Genomic DNA, 12,372 nt, shown 5'->3' on the forward strand with positions numbered 1-12,372 from the left:
GTGGGGTTCAGCCTAAGTTTCTTTTGGCGATTACTCTGATCTGTTCCCTGTCCACATTTTCCGCCAAGGCTTTTGTGGATTCGGGAGCAGCGCTAAACCTAATGGACTTGGATTTTGCTAAACGTTGTGGATTTCCGTTGTCACCTCTGCAGACGCCTATCCCTTTGAGGGGGATTGATGCTACCCCTCTGGCTAAAAATAAACCTCAGTTTTGGACCCAGTTGGTCATGCGGGTCGCCCCAGACCATCAAGAAAATTGCAGATTTTTGGTGTTGCATGGTCTGCATGATGCCATTGTTCTGGGGTTTCCCTGGTTGCAGATTCATAATCCAGTTTTGGATTGGAAGTCTGTGTCTGTGGTGAGTTGGGGTTGCCAGTGTACCTTTAGTGAGGCTCCGGTTTTTTCCACCTCTCCTCAGTCGCATGAGGTTCCTGACTATTTGGCGGACTTCTATGATGTATTTAGTGAGAATGAGTCTGCGTCCTTGCCTCCTCATAGGAGTTATGACTGTGCAATTGAACTAAGCCCGGGGTGTAAATTTCCTAAGGGTCGGCTCTTCAATTTATCTGTACCCGAGCACGAGGCTATGCGGTCCTATATTAAGGAGGCGTTGGAGAAGGGTCATATTAGACCATCCTCTTCACCCTTAGGTGCCGGGTTTTTTTTTGTGGCCAAGAAGGATGGTTCTTTAAGGCCTTGTATTGATTATCGTGCCCTCAATAAAATTACTATTAAATATCAGTATCCGTTACCCCTGATTTCGGATCTATTCTCTAGAGTCAGAGGTGCTTGCTGGTTTACCAAGCTTGACCTCAGGGGGCGTATAATCTTATCCGCATTAAGCAGGGGGATGAATGGAAGATGGCATTTAATACTCCGGAGGGACATTTTGAGTACCTGGTGATGCCTTTTGGGCTCACTAATGCCCCTTCTGTCTTCCAGTGCTTCATGAACGATATTTTCCAAGACTTTGTCAATAAATTTTTGATTATCTATCTATTTTGATCTTCTCCAAGGATTGGGATGCTCATGTGGAACATATTCGGACTGTGTTCCGGATCTTGAGAGAGAATTCTCTGTATGTCAAAGGATCAAAATGCCTTTTTGGAGTACAGAGGATTTCTTTTTTGGGATTTATTTTGTCTCCGTCAACTATTGAAATGGACCCGGCCAAGGTACAGGCCATTCATGATTGGGTTCAGCCCACTTCTTTGAAGGCCCTCCAGAAGTTTTTGGGTTTTGCCAATTTTTATTGGAAATTTATAGCAAAATTTTCTAGTATTGCCAAACCATTGACTGACCTGACCAGGAAGGGTGCGGATGTGTTGAAATGGTCTCCGGAGGCAGTTGCTTCCTTTCAGGAGCTGAAGCGTAGATTTACCTCCGCCCCGGTTCTGCGGCAACCTGATCTCTCACTCCCGTTTCAGGTAGAGGTGGATGCTTCTGAGATTGGTGCAGGAGCAGTGTTGTCCCAAAAGGATCCGGTAACATCTAAAATGAATCCCTGTGCTTTCTTTTCCCGAAAGTTCTCTCCATCTGAACGTAACTATGATGTGGGGAATCGGGAACTGTTGGCCATGAAATGGGCATTTGAGGAGTGGAGACATTGGTTGGAGGGAGCCAAACATCAAGTTGTGGTCCTCACTGACCACAAAAGTTTGATTTACCTAGAGTCGGCTAAACGCTTGAACCCTAGACAGGCTAGGTGGGCCTTGTTTTTTACACGTTTTGATTTTGTGGTCTCTTTCCTTCCTGGAACTAAGAATGTCAAGGCAGACGCCCTCTCTAGGAGTTTCTTTGCCGATTCTCCTGTGGTGACCAAGCCTGCTACCATCTTAGGAGAAGGGGTAGTTCTTTCTGCCATCTCGCCCGATTTGAGACTTGCTCTGCAAGAGTTCCAGGAGGACAAACCTGAGCGTTGCCCCAGTGGAAAGTTGTATGTTCCTGACCAGTGGAAGAAGAGAGTGATGTCTGAAGTTCATTGCTCTGCATTGGCTGGTCATCCGGGTATTTTTGGTACTAGAGATCTGGTGAGTCGCTCTTTTTGGTGGCCCACCTTGTCTCATGATGTCAGGAATTTTGTGCAGTCCTGTGGGACTTGCTCCCGGTCTAAATCTTGTTCTCGCTCTAGTGGGTTGTTGATGCCTTTGCCGGTCCCCAGGAGGCCATGGACCCATATTTCAATGGATTTCATCTCTGATATGCCGGTCTCTCAAAGAATGACTGTTATTTGGGTGATTTGTGATAGGTTCTCTAAGATGGTTCATCTTGTACCACTCCCTAAGTTGCCATCTTCCTCTGAGTTGGTGCCCCTGTTTTTGCAACAGGTGGTTCGCTTGCACGGGATTCCTGAGAACATTGTATCTGACAGAGGAGTTCAATTTGTGTCTAAATTTTGGAGGACGTTCTGTTCCAAGTTGGGAATTCAGTTGTCCTTCTCCTCTGCTTTTCACCCTCAGACCAATGGGCAGACAGAGAGAACAAACCAGACCTTGGAGTCGTATTTTAGATGTTTTATTTCCGCTGATCAGGATGATTGGGTTTCATTTTTGCCCTTGGCCGAATTTGCTTTAAATAATAGAGCTAGTTCTGCCACTTTGATGTCACCTTTTTTTTGTAACTTTGGGTTTCATCCTCGATTTCCTTCAGGGCAGGTGGAGCCCTCTGCCTGCCCAGGTGTTGACACTGTGGTGGAGAGAATGCACCAGATCTGGGACCAAGTGGTGGATAAGTTATCTCTCTCCCAGGAAAAGGCCCAGCGGTTTTCCAATCGACATAGGACCATTGGTCCCCAGTTTAAGATTGGTGATATGGTGTGGTTATCATCAAAAAATATTGCTATGAAGGTGGCTTCTCCTAAGTTTAAGCCTAGATTTATTGAACCTTACAAGATTTTGGAGATTATTAATCCGATCTCTTTTCGTTTGGCTCTTCCTGTCACATTTAAGATCCATAATGTGTTCCATAAGTCCTTGTTGAAGAGGTTTGTTGAGCCAGTTGTGCCTGAAGTGGCACCTCCGGACCCTGTATTGGTTGAAGGTAACTTGGAATATGAGGTAGAGAAAATTCTGGATTCCCGTCTGGCTAGACGGAGACTCCAGTATTTAAGAATCATAGAATCATAGAATCGTAGAGTTGGAAGGGACCTCCTGGGCCATCTGGTCCAACCCCCTGCTCAAAGCAGGATTCGCTAAATCATCCCAGTTAGATGTCTGTCCAGCCTCTGTTTGAAGACTTCCATGGAAGGAGAACTCACCACTTCTCGTGGCAGCCTGTTCCACTCATTGATCACTCTAACTGTCAAAAAGTTTTTTCTAATATCTAATCTGTGTCTCCTCCCATTCAGCTTCATCCCATTGCTTCTAGTCTTTCCTTGTGCAAACGCAACCTGTTGCATTTTGGTTGTGCTCGGCGCACCGTCAAAAGGACGCATGCGCCGCCAAACGCAGACTGTGCGCAGACTGCGCACGGCCTGCGCCCTCTGTGATGAAGATAGGGGACGCACGACGCATGCAACGTCATGCACCCGGAGGCGGAGATACCGGTGGAGGCGGGGCAGGGGGCGGGGCTTAGCGGCGGCCGTGCGCAGGCCATCGCTGCGCTCAAAAGCGCGAATGTGAAACCGGCCTAAGTGTTTTCATCTTGCTTCACCGTCATTATATGTGGGGGGCTGCCTGTTGTTTTGGGGTCTGCTCTGGGGCAGTTAGATTTTCCCCTTTCCTTCTTTAGGCCTATGTATCTCTCCGGCTGTGATCGAGGTGTCTAGGTCATCGTAGGAACCCCCCACGGCTACTGCTAGTTGTGTTGATAGGTTCAGGGGTCTGCAATCTGATAGTTGCCAACTTCTCTGGTTTTCTGGACTTAGCTAGCATTCCTGTTTTTGCCTCCTACAGTGACTCAATCATAACAGGTCTCTGGTTAAAGCCTCCAGGACTAGATTCAAGTCCCAGGGAGGGATCTTCGGGACAATGACCGGCTTAGACCTACTACAAGACTTTATGAACCGGGACACCCACCTATTGGATGCTAGATTGCAGTTATATAGGGCCCCCCCCCCCCCCAAGGCTGAAATTTGATCTTTGAGTGTGCTAGTTGCTAACCCGAGTTGCAACCCCGCCAGTAGAAATTCTAGGATAGGTCCCACCGGAGCTACATCCCCTAAAGGTTCCCCCAGAAACTTTTTCCATGTTCTACCATAGATTCTGGACGTGATATGTTTTCTACTCTTCAACAGGGTGACTAAACTTGGTGAGAATCCCTGGAGACTCAGTAGCTCCCTCTCAAATTCCAGGCTGCCAGATGGAAGCCCTTTACCTGAGAGTGTCCCACTGGTCCTTGGATAAGCAGGTCCAGAATCTCTGGCAAGATCCATGGATCTGTAAGTGACATCACCTTAAAAGGGAGAACCATGGCCTTCTTGGCCAAAACGGAGCTATGAGAATTACTCTCGCTTGATCCTCTTTGATCTTCCGGATTACTGTCAGAATCATTGCCATCTTGGACATGTAGGCGAGGGATGACTTCCAGGGTATTTGTAGGGCATCTACCACAAATGGATGTTCCCTTGGATTTAGAGAGCAGAACTTCCTGACTTTCCTGTTGTGTGAGGTGGCAAACAGGTCTTTCTCTGGTTTGCCCCAAGCCTGCACTATTTGTTGGAAGACCTGAGGGTTTAAGGACCATTCCCCCCGTCTCAACTCTCTGCGACTCAGAAGTCTGCTTGTATATTTTCGATGCCTCTTATATGTAGTGCCGTGAGAGTTAACAGGTGTTGTTCTGCTAACTGGAATAGTAGATCTGATACCTCCATGAGGCCCCAGGATCTCGTCCCCCCCGTGGTTGATAAAAGCTACCACTGCTCGACTGTCCATCATGTCCCGGGTATGGTGGCCCCGAAGCAAGGGGACAAAATGTCTTAAGGCCTTTTCCACTGTCCACAGTTCTTTTACATTCGAACCGTGATTCTTTTCTAGCGAGGACCAGGTTCTTTGTAGTGAGTAGGATCTCAGGTGTGCTCCCCAACCTGTACCACTCACGTCGGTTGTGATAATGTCCTCGACTGGTTTTTGCCACAGGACCCCTGATGTCAGATGATTCTTTACAGTCCATCAGATTAGGGAATCTCTTACGGCCAAGGAAAGATATAGTTTTCCTTCCAAATGTCCTTTCAATGATTTCTGTGCCGACAAAACTTCCCACTGCAGCAGTCTTAGGCTTGTTTCACATTTCCATTTGTTGATATCAGTCAAAATCCGCCGTTTTACAAAAAAAAAAAAAAACGGATCCGCCATTATTTTGGCGGATCTGTTTTTTTTCCCATTGACTTGCATTAGCGGCGGATTTTGATGGATGGTCATTCGTTGGATGTTTTTTGACGGATCCGCCAAAATGTTGGCGTCCACTGACTTCAGAGGACGGACAATGAAACGTTTGTCATCGTCAACAAAATAGCGGATAGCAACAGATCCGCCGCTATCCGCCATTCGCTATAATGGTCGCCTATGGGCGGCGGATCCGTTGCCAACCGTTTGACGGAATCCGGCAATGGATCCGCCTTTTGACACTGAGCATGCCCGGAAGACTATCTTCTCTCTCTCTCCATTTTTCCCCAGACTCGTGTTCTTTAAAATTTCAGAAACTAGCTGCAAAAGCGGATCCGTCAAAAAACGGATCCAGTGCCATCCGTTTGTGCCAACAACGGAAACGGATCCGTTTTTTCACAACCTGGCGGATTTTGACTGACGTCAAATAACTGAAATGTGAAACAGGTCTTAGGTGAATCTGCCCACCCTACTGCTGGTATACATGACGTTAATGAGCCTAGCAGGGACATTGCATTCCTCAGTGTCATTGCTGGCTGCTGTATGAGCCAGGACCCTTATCTTGAGTATTTTGCTCTCTGGCAGGAGGCAGAGCTGTCGCTCAGAGTCCAGTATTAACCCTAGGGAGGATTGCACCTTTTCTGGCGCCGATCATCATCTGCTCCCCCTCCCCTTCCCAACGCTCCCGCCTGCCTTCCGATCCCCCGGGAACCTCCTATGTCCCTCTGGCTGTCCCGGATCATGGGCGCCGCCATCTTGGAAAGTGGCGGGCGTATGCGCAGTGCGCCTGCCAGAATCTGCAGGCTGCAGATTCATTTATTTTGATCACTGTGATGTACTCTCACAGTGATCAAAATAAAAAAAATAAATAAATAACCCCCCTTTATCACCCCCATAGGTAGGGACAAATAATAAAATAAAGAAAATATTTTTATTTTTCCATTAGGGTTGGAATTAGCGTTGGAATTAGCGTTGGGGGTGTGTTGGGATTAGGGTTAGGGATGGAGTTAGAATTGAGGGGTTTCCACTGTTTAGGCACATCACAGGGTCTCCAAACGCGACATGGCGCCACCATTTATTCCAGCCAATTTTTGCGTTCAAAAAGTCAAACAGTGCACCCTCCATTCTGAGCCCCGACGTGTGCCCAAACAGTGGTTTACTCCCACATATGGGGTATCAGCGTACTCAGGAAAAATTGCACAACAATGTTGGGGGTCTAATGTCTCCTGTTACCCTTGGGAAAATAAAAATTGGGGGTTAAAAAAATTATTTTTGTGGAAAAAATATGATTTTTTATTTTCACGGCTCTGCGTTATAAACTTCTGCCGTGAAGCACTTGGGGGTTCAAATTGCTCACCACACATCTAGATAAGTTCCTTGGGCGGTATGGTTTCCAAAATGGGGTCACTTGTGGGGGGTTTCCACTGCTTAGGCACATCAGGGGCTCTGCAAACGCAACATGACGCCCGGAGACCATTCCATCAAGTCGGCATTTCAAAACGTCACTACTTCCCTTCCAAGCCCCGACGTTCACCCCCCCACATATGGGGTACCAGTGTACTCAGGACAAACTGGACAACTTTTGGGGTCCAATTTCTCCTGTTACCCTTGTGAAAATAAACAATTGCGGGCTAAAGAATCATTTTTTTAAGAAAAAAATATATATTTTTATTTTCACGGCTCTGCGTTATAAACTTCTGTGAAGCACCTGGGGGTTCAAAGTGCTCACCATGCATCTAGATAAGTTCCATAGGGGGTCTAGTTTCCAAAATGGGGTCATTTGTGGGGGAGCTCTAAAGTTTAGGCACACAGGGACTCTCCAAACACGACATGGTGTCCGCTAACGATTGGAGCTAATTTTCCATTCAAAAAGTCAAATGACGCTCCTTCTCTTCTGAGCCCTGCCGTGCGCCCAAACAGTGGTTCCCCCTCACATATGGGGTACCAGCGTACTCAGGACAAACTGGACAACAACTTTTGGGGTCCAATTTATCCTGTTACCCTTGGGAAAATAAAAAATAGCTATTTTCTCTTCATGGCTCTGCGTTTATAAACTTCTGTGAAGCACTTGGGGGTTCAAAGTGCTCACTACACATCTAGATAAGCTCCATGAGGGTTCTAGTTTCCAAAATGGGGTCACTTGTGGGTGGAGGGGGGGTTTCTACTGTTTAGGAACATCAGGGGCTCTGCAAACGCAACATGACGCCTGCAGAACATTCCATCAAAGTCTGCATTCCAAAATGGCGCTCCTTCCCTTCTGAGCTCTCCCATGCACCCAAACAGTTGTTCCCCCCCACATATGGGGTACCAGCATACTCAGGACAAATTGCACAACAACTTTTGTGGTCCAATTTCTCCTGTTAGCCTTGTGAAAATAAAAAATAGTGGGCTAAAAAATCATTTTTGAGGAAAAAAAAATGATTTTCTATTTTCACTGCTCTGCGTTATAAACTTCTGTGAAGCACTTGGGGGTTCAAAGTGCTCACCACGCATCTAGATAAGTTCCTTTGGGGGTCTAATTTTCAAAATGGGGTCACTTGTGGGGGAGCTCCAATGTTTAGGCACACAGGGACTCTCCAAACACGACATGGCAAATATTCAAGCATATTTTCCATTCAAAAAGTCAAATGGCGCTCTTTCCTTCTGAGCCCTGCCGTGCGCCCAAACAGTGGTTTATGACCACATATGAGGTATCAGTGTACTCAAGAGAAATTGCCCAACAAATTTTAGGATCCATTTTATCCTGTTACCCATGTGAAAATGAAAAACTTAGAAAAAAGACAATCGGCGCTGCGCGTGGCAGATATATCACAAAAGCAGCAAGTTTTAAAGACAAAACCACTCAAGCTGTCCACTAAAATAAATTAAAAGATTAAACTAAAAACTCGCACTGAAGTGTGTACCTTAAGGATTAAACTCCAAAGGATTAATTAAAATATGTGTTAAGATTAAAGTCTCTATGCGGGACTGAAAAGGGTGTATTACCTTTTAGACAGACATTTGGATAATGGCGTTGAAGTCCCAGGAATGCTGTTTGGAGACAGGAAATCCAGAGGAATAGCTCAAACTTTCCAACACGAAATAGTTGCTAAATTCTTGGCTCCAAATGAGCAGGATTACTGATAGGAGACGTTGTCCCGGCCGGTGACTAACGTCTATCTGTAGCTCTGATGCGGCCGCCTGTGTGGAATACAGACGCCGCGTTAGGGAAGCCTGCAAGGTGCAGAAACGCTGCAGGGCCTTGCGTGACGTCACAGTCACGTGATGAATCACGTGACAGGCTAGGGAGCGCTATGGAGCGCTCAGGGGACTTGTTTGATAATCCTACGCGTTTCAGAATCTCGGATTCCTTCCTCAGGGATAGCCCCATAGAGCACAGATCCTTCTTATATATCCTGCATCACTTTGAAGAGACTTTATACATTAAAAGCAAATAATTCCATTTCACTATTCAGACCGTTCGGGATCAGAGCATCCAATTCAAATATCCAACGGCTCTCTTCTCTGGACATCTGATGTATGAAATTACCTTTTCTCCAGCTTTTATTAACCACTCTGATCCCGGTAAATTTAATACCTTTTATGGAACCTCCATGATGTAACAAAAAATGGTTAGAGAGGGGGTGACCTGTAAACTTTTTGCAAATATTCCGCAAATGTTCTCCAATCCTAACATGGAGCGGACGTTTAGTGCGCCCTATATGTAGTTTACCGCAAGGGCATGTAATGCAATATATCACCCCCATTGTATTGCACGTGATGAAATCCTTAATCGTCACTTCTATGGATCAATTAAAAACGGTGAACTGCTTTCTCATGCCTAATTTCTTACAAGGAGCACATTTCCCACAGGGAAGAAAACCATGTGGGTGTTGCTGTGAATGGAGGCTCGAGATCGCTGTAGGATTTAAAATCGAAGGTGCTACTAAATTGCCCAAATTATTAGCTCTTTTAAAGATAAACCTCGGATATGCTGGCAGCCGTTGGATATTTGAATTGGATACTCTGATCCTGAACGGTCTGAATAGTGAAATCGAATTATATGCTTTTAATGTATAAAGTCTCTTCAAAGTGATGCAGGATATATAAGAAGGATCTGTGCTCTATGGGGCTATCCCTGAGGAAGGAATCCGAGATTCTGAAACGCGTAGGATTATCAAACAAGTCCCCTGAGCGCTCCCTAGCCTGTCATGTGATTCATCACGTGACTGTGACGTCACGCAAGGCCCTGCAGCGTCTCTGCACCTTGCAGGCTTCCCTAACGCGGCGTCAGTATTCCACACAGGCGGGCCGCTTCAGAGCTACAGATAGACGTTAGTCACCGGCCAGGACAACGTCTCCTATCAGTAATCCTGCTCATTTGGAGCCAAGAATTTAGCAACTATTTCGTTTTGGAAAGTTTATGAGCTATTCCTCTGGATTTCCTGTCTGCCAAACAGCGTTCCTGGGACTTCAACGCCATTATCCAAATGTCTGTCTAAAAGGTAATACACCCTTTTCTGTCCCACATAGAGACTTTAATCTTAACACATATGTTAATTAGTGGAGCTTAATCCTTAAGGTACACACTTCAGGGGGAGTTTTTAGTTTAATCTTTTGAAAATGAAAAAATTGATGCTAAAAGAAAATTTTTGTTGGAAAAATTAAAATGTCCATTTTTTCCTTCCACGTTGCTTTAGCTCCTGTGAAGCACCTGAAGGGTTAATAACTTCTTTAATGTAGTTTTGAGTAGCTTGAGGGGTGCAGATTTTAGAATGGTGTCACTTTTGGGTATTTTCTGCCATATAGACCCCTCAAAGTGGCTTCAAATGTGAGGTGGTCCCTAAAAAAATGGTTTTGTAAATTTTGTTGTAAAAATGAGAAGTTGCTGGTCAACTTTTAACCCTTATAACTTCCTAACAAAAAAAATTTTGTTTCCAAAATTGTGCTGATGTAAAGTAAACATGTGGGAAATGTTATTTATTAACTATTTTGGGTCACATATCTCTCTGGTTTAACAATATAAATTCAAAATTTTTAAAATTTTTTGCCAAATTTCTGTTTTTTTTCACAAATAAACGCAAAAATTATTGACCTAAATTTACCACTATCATGAAGCCCAATATGTCAAGAAAAAAAAATCTCAGAATCGCTAGGATCCGTTCCTGACCTCATAAAGGGACACTGGTCAGAATTGCAAAAAATGGCCCTGTCATTAAGGTCAAAATAGGCTGGATCATGAAGGGGTTAAAGGGAATCTGTCACCCTTTTTTGGACTATGAGCTGCTGGCACTGACATCAGGGGCTTATCTACAGCATTCTGTAATGCTGTAGATAAGCCCCCGATGTAACCTGAAAGATAAGAAAAGAGTTAGATTATACTCACTGGGGGTCTGGTCCGATGGGTGTCGCGGTCCGGCGCCTCCCATCTTCATACGATGCCGTCCTCTTCTTCCCTTCCTGTCGTGGCGCAGGCGCACTGCTGTGCCCTGTTGAGGGCAGAGCAGAGTCCTGCAGTGCGCAGGCGTTGGGAGAGGTCTTGCGCCTGCGCACTACAGTATTCTGTTCTGCCCTCAACAGGGCACAGCAGTGCGCCTGCGCCACGACAGGAAGGGAAGAAGAGGACGGCATGGTATGAAGATGGGAGGTGCCGGACCGATCCGCGACACCCATCAGACCGAACCGGACCCCCAGTGAGTATAATCTAACTCTCTTTTCTTCTCTTTCAGGTTACAATGGGGGCTTATCTACAGCATTACAAAATGCTGTAGATAAGCCCCTGATGTCAGTGCCAGCAGCTCATAGTCCAAAAAAGGGTGACAGATTCCCTTTAAAAACTGCATTTTGTGCTTACTTGCGTTGTCTTTGTCTTATATTTACACTTGTTTGGTGATCTGAAACATTTAAGTTTGACAAACTTGCAAAAGAGTAGGAAATCAGGAAGGAGGCAACTTTTTTTTTTTTTTTTTTTTTAAACAAACACACAACTGTATGAGCCAATGAGGCCACAGACTAATGATGCAGACAGACTGAATGTGTGCTCTGATAGGCATCATTCTCAGGAGGGTACCCGGCACACTAACTGGAGGCCGACACCCAGCTGTAGTCTACCACATCTGCCGCCAGAAGGGGTCAACTCCTGAAAATGGTTACTCCTAATATCCCGAGTAATTACTCACAGGAGAGACGATCACTTGCTGATCAATCCGGACCTTGCTCAGATATGACCTCTCACAACAGAGCACTGGCCACACGTGTGAGTAATCAGAGCTCTGTTCGCTACTGGACTACTGGAGAAAGTGCTGCACTCCGTTATGTGCAGAGTACAGCAGTCCCATAGACAATGTATGGAGCCACGGCACAGAGGAACAGTCCCATCCTCAAGATCAGTGAGGGCCCAGCAATCAGAGCCCCGATCAGCGAGGGAGTGCCGAGATTAACCCTTTAGTGTGCGGTAGTTCCCTTGGTCTTCTGTTACTAAGCAACACTACACTAAAGAGTAAGTGACAAGAATATGAGCGCTATAATGCAGCCTTACAATGAGGAGGGAAGAGGGAAGCACCTTGTCTTATGTAGTGAACCCCAAGCAGCAATAAGCAGCGCAGACATAATGCAAAGTGCATCACATACACTACACAGCGCGCACTGAGCGCAGCACAGCCGCGGGTCAGCCATACTCACAGGGGAGCGCGGGGCAATGGGAGCCTCAGATGGCCTGCCGCTGGTGATGAGCTCCTCAGTCTGTCCTGTCCGCCTTCCTGCCTCAGCGCCGCCCTCCTCCTCAGCCTGCCCGCCTTCTTGCCTCAGCACCGCCCCGCTCCCTTCTGTCAGTACCGCCCTCCTCAGCACCGCCCCGCTCCCTTCTGTCAGTACCGCCCTCCTCAGCACCGCCCCGCGCCCTTCTGTCAGTGCCGCCCTCCTCAGCACCGCCCCGCTCCCTTCTGTCAGTACCGCCCTCCTCAGCACCGCCCCGCGCCCTTCTGTCAGTACCGCCCTCCTCAGCACCGCCCCGCTCCCTTCTGTCAGTACCGCCCTCCTCAGCACCGCCCCGCGCCCTTCTGTCAGTGCCGC

At 46.6% G+C, this 12,372-nt stretch overlaps 1 protein-coding gene across 1 annotated transcript in view; it reads right to left on the bottom strand.

Moving 5' to 3' along the window:
- GNPDA1 (glucosamine-6-phosphate deaminase 1) overlaps positions 1–12,136 on the bottom strand; it is a 78,643-nt gene extending 66,507 nt beyond the window's left edge. The window contains exon 1 of the mRNA XM_073582136.1: positions 11,983–12,136. The gene's annotated coding sequence lies outside the window, so the exon portion shown is untranslated. The remainder of the gene's footprint in view (positions 1–11,982) is intronic.
- Between the last annotated feature and the right edge of the window lie 236 nt (positions 12,137–12,372).

The sequence above is a fragment of the Dendrobates tinctorius genome, unplaced genomic scaffold (genome assembly GCF_039654945.1).
Source record: "Dendrobates tinctorius isolate UK_male_01 unplaced genomic scaffold, ASM3965494v1 ptg000001l, whole genome shotgun sequence".
NCBI lineage: Eukaryota > Metazoa > Chordata > Amphibia > Anura > Dendrobatidae > Dendrobates > Dendrobates tinctorius.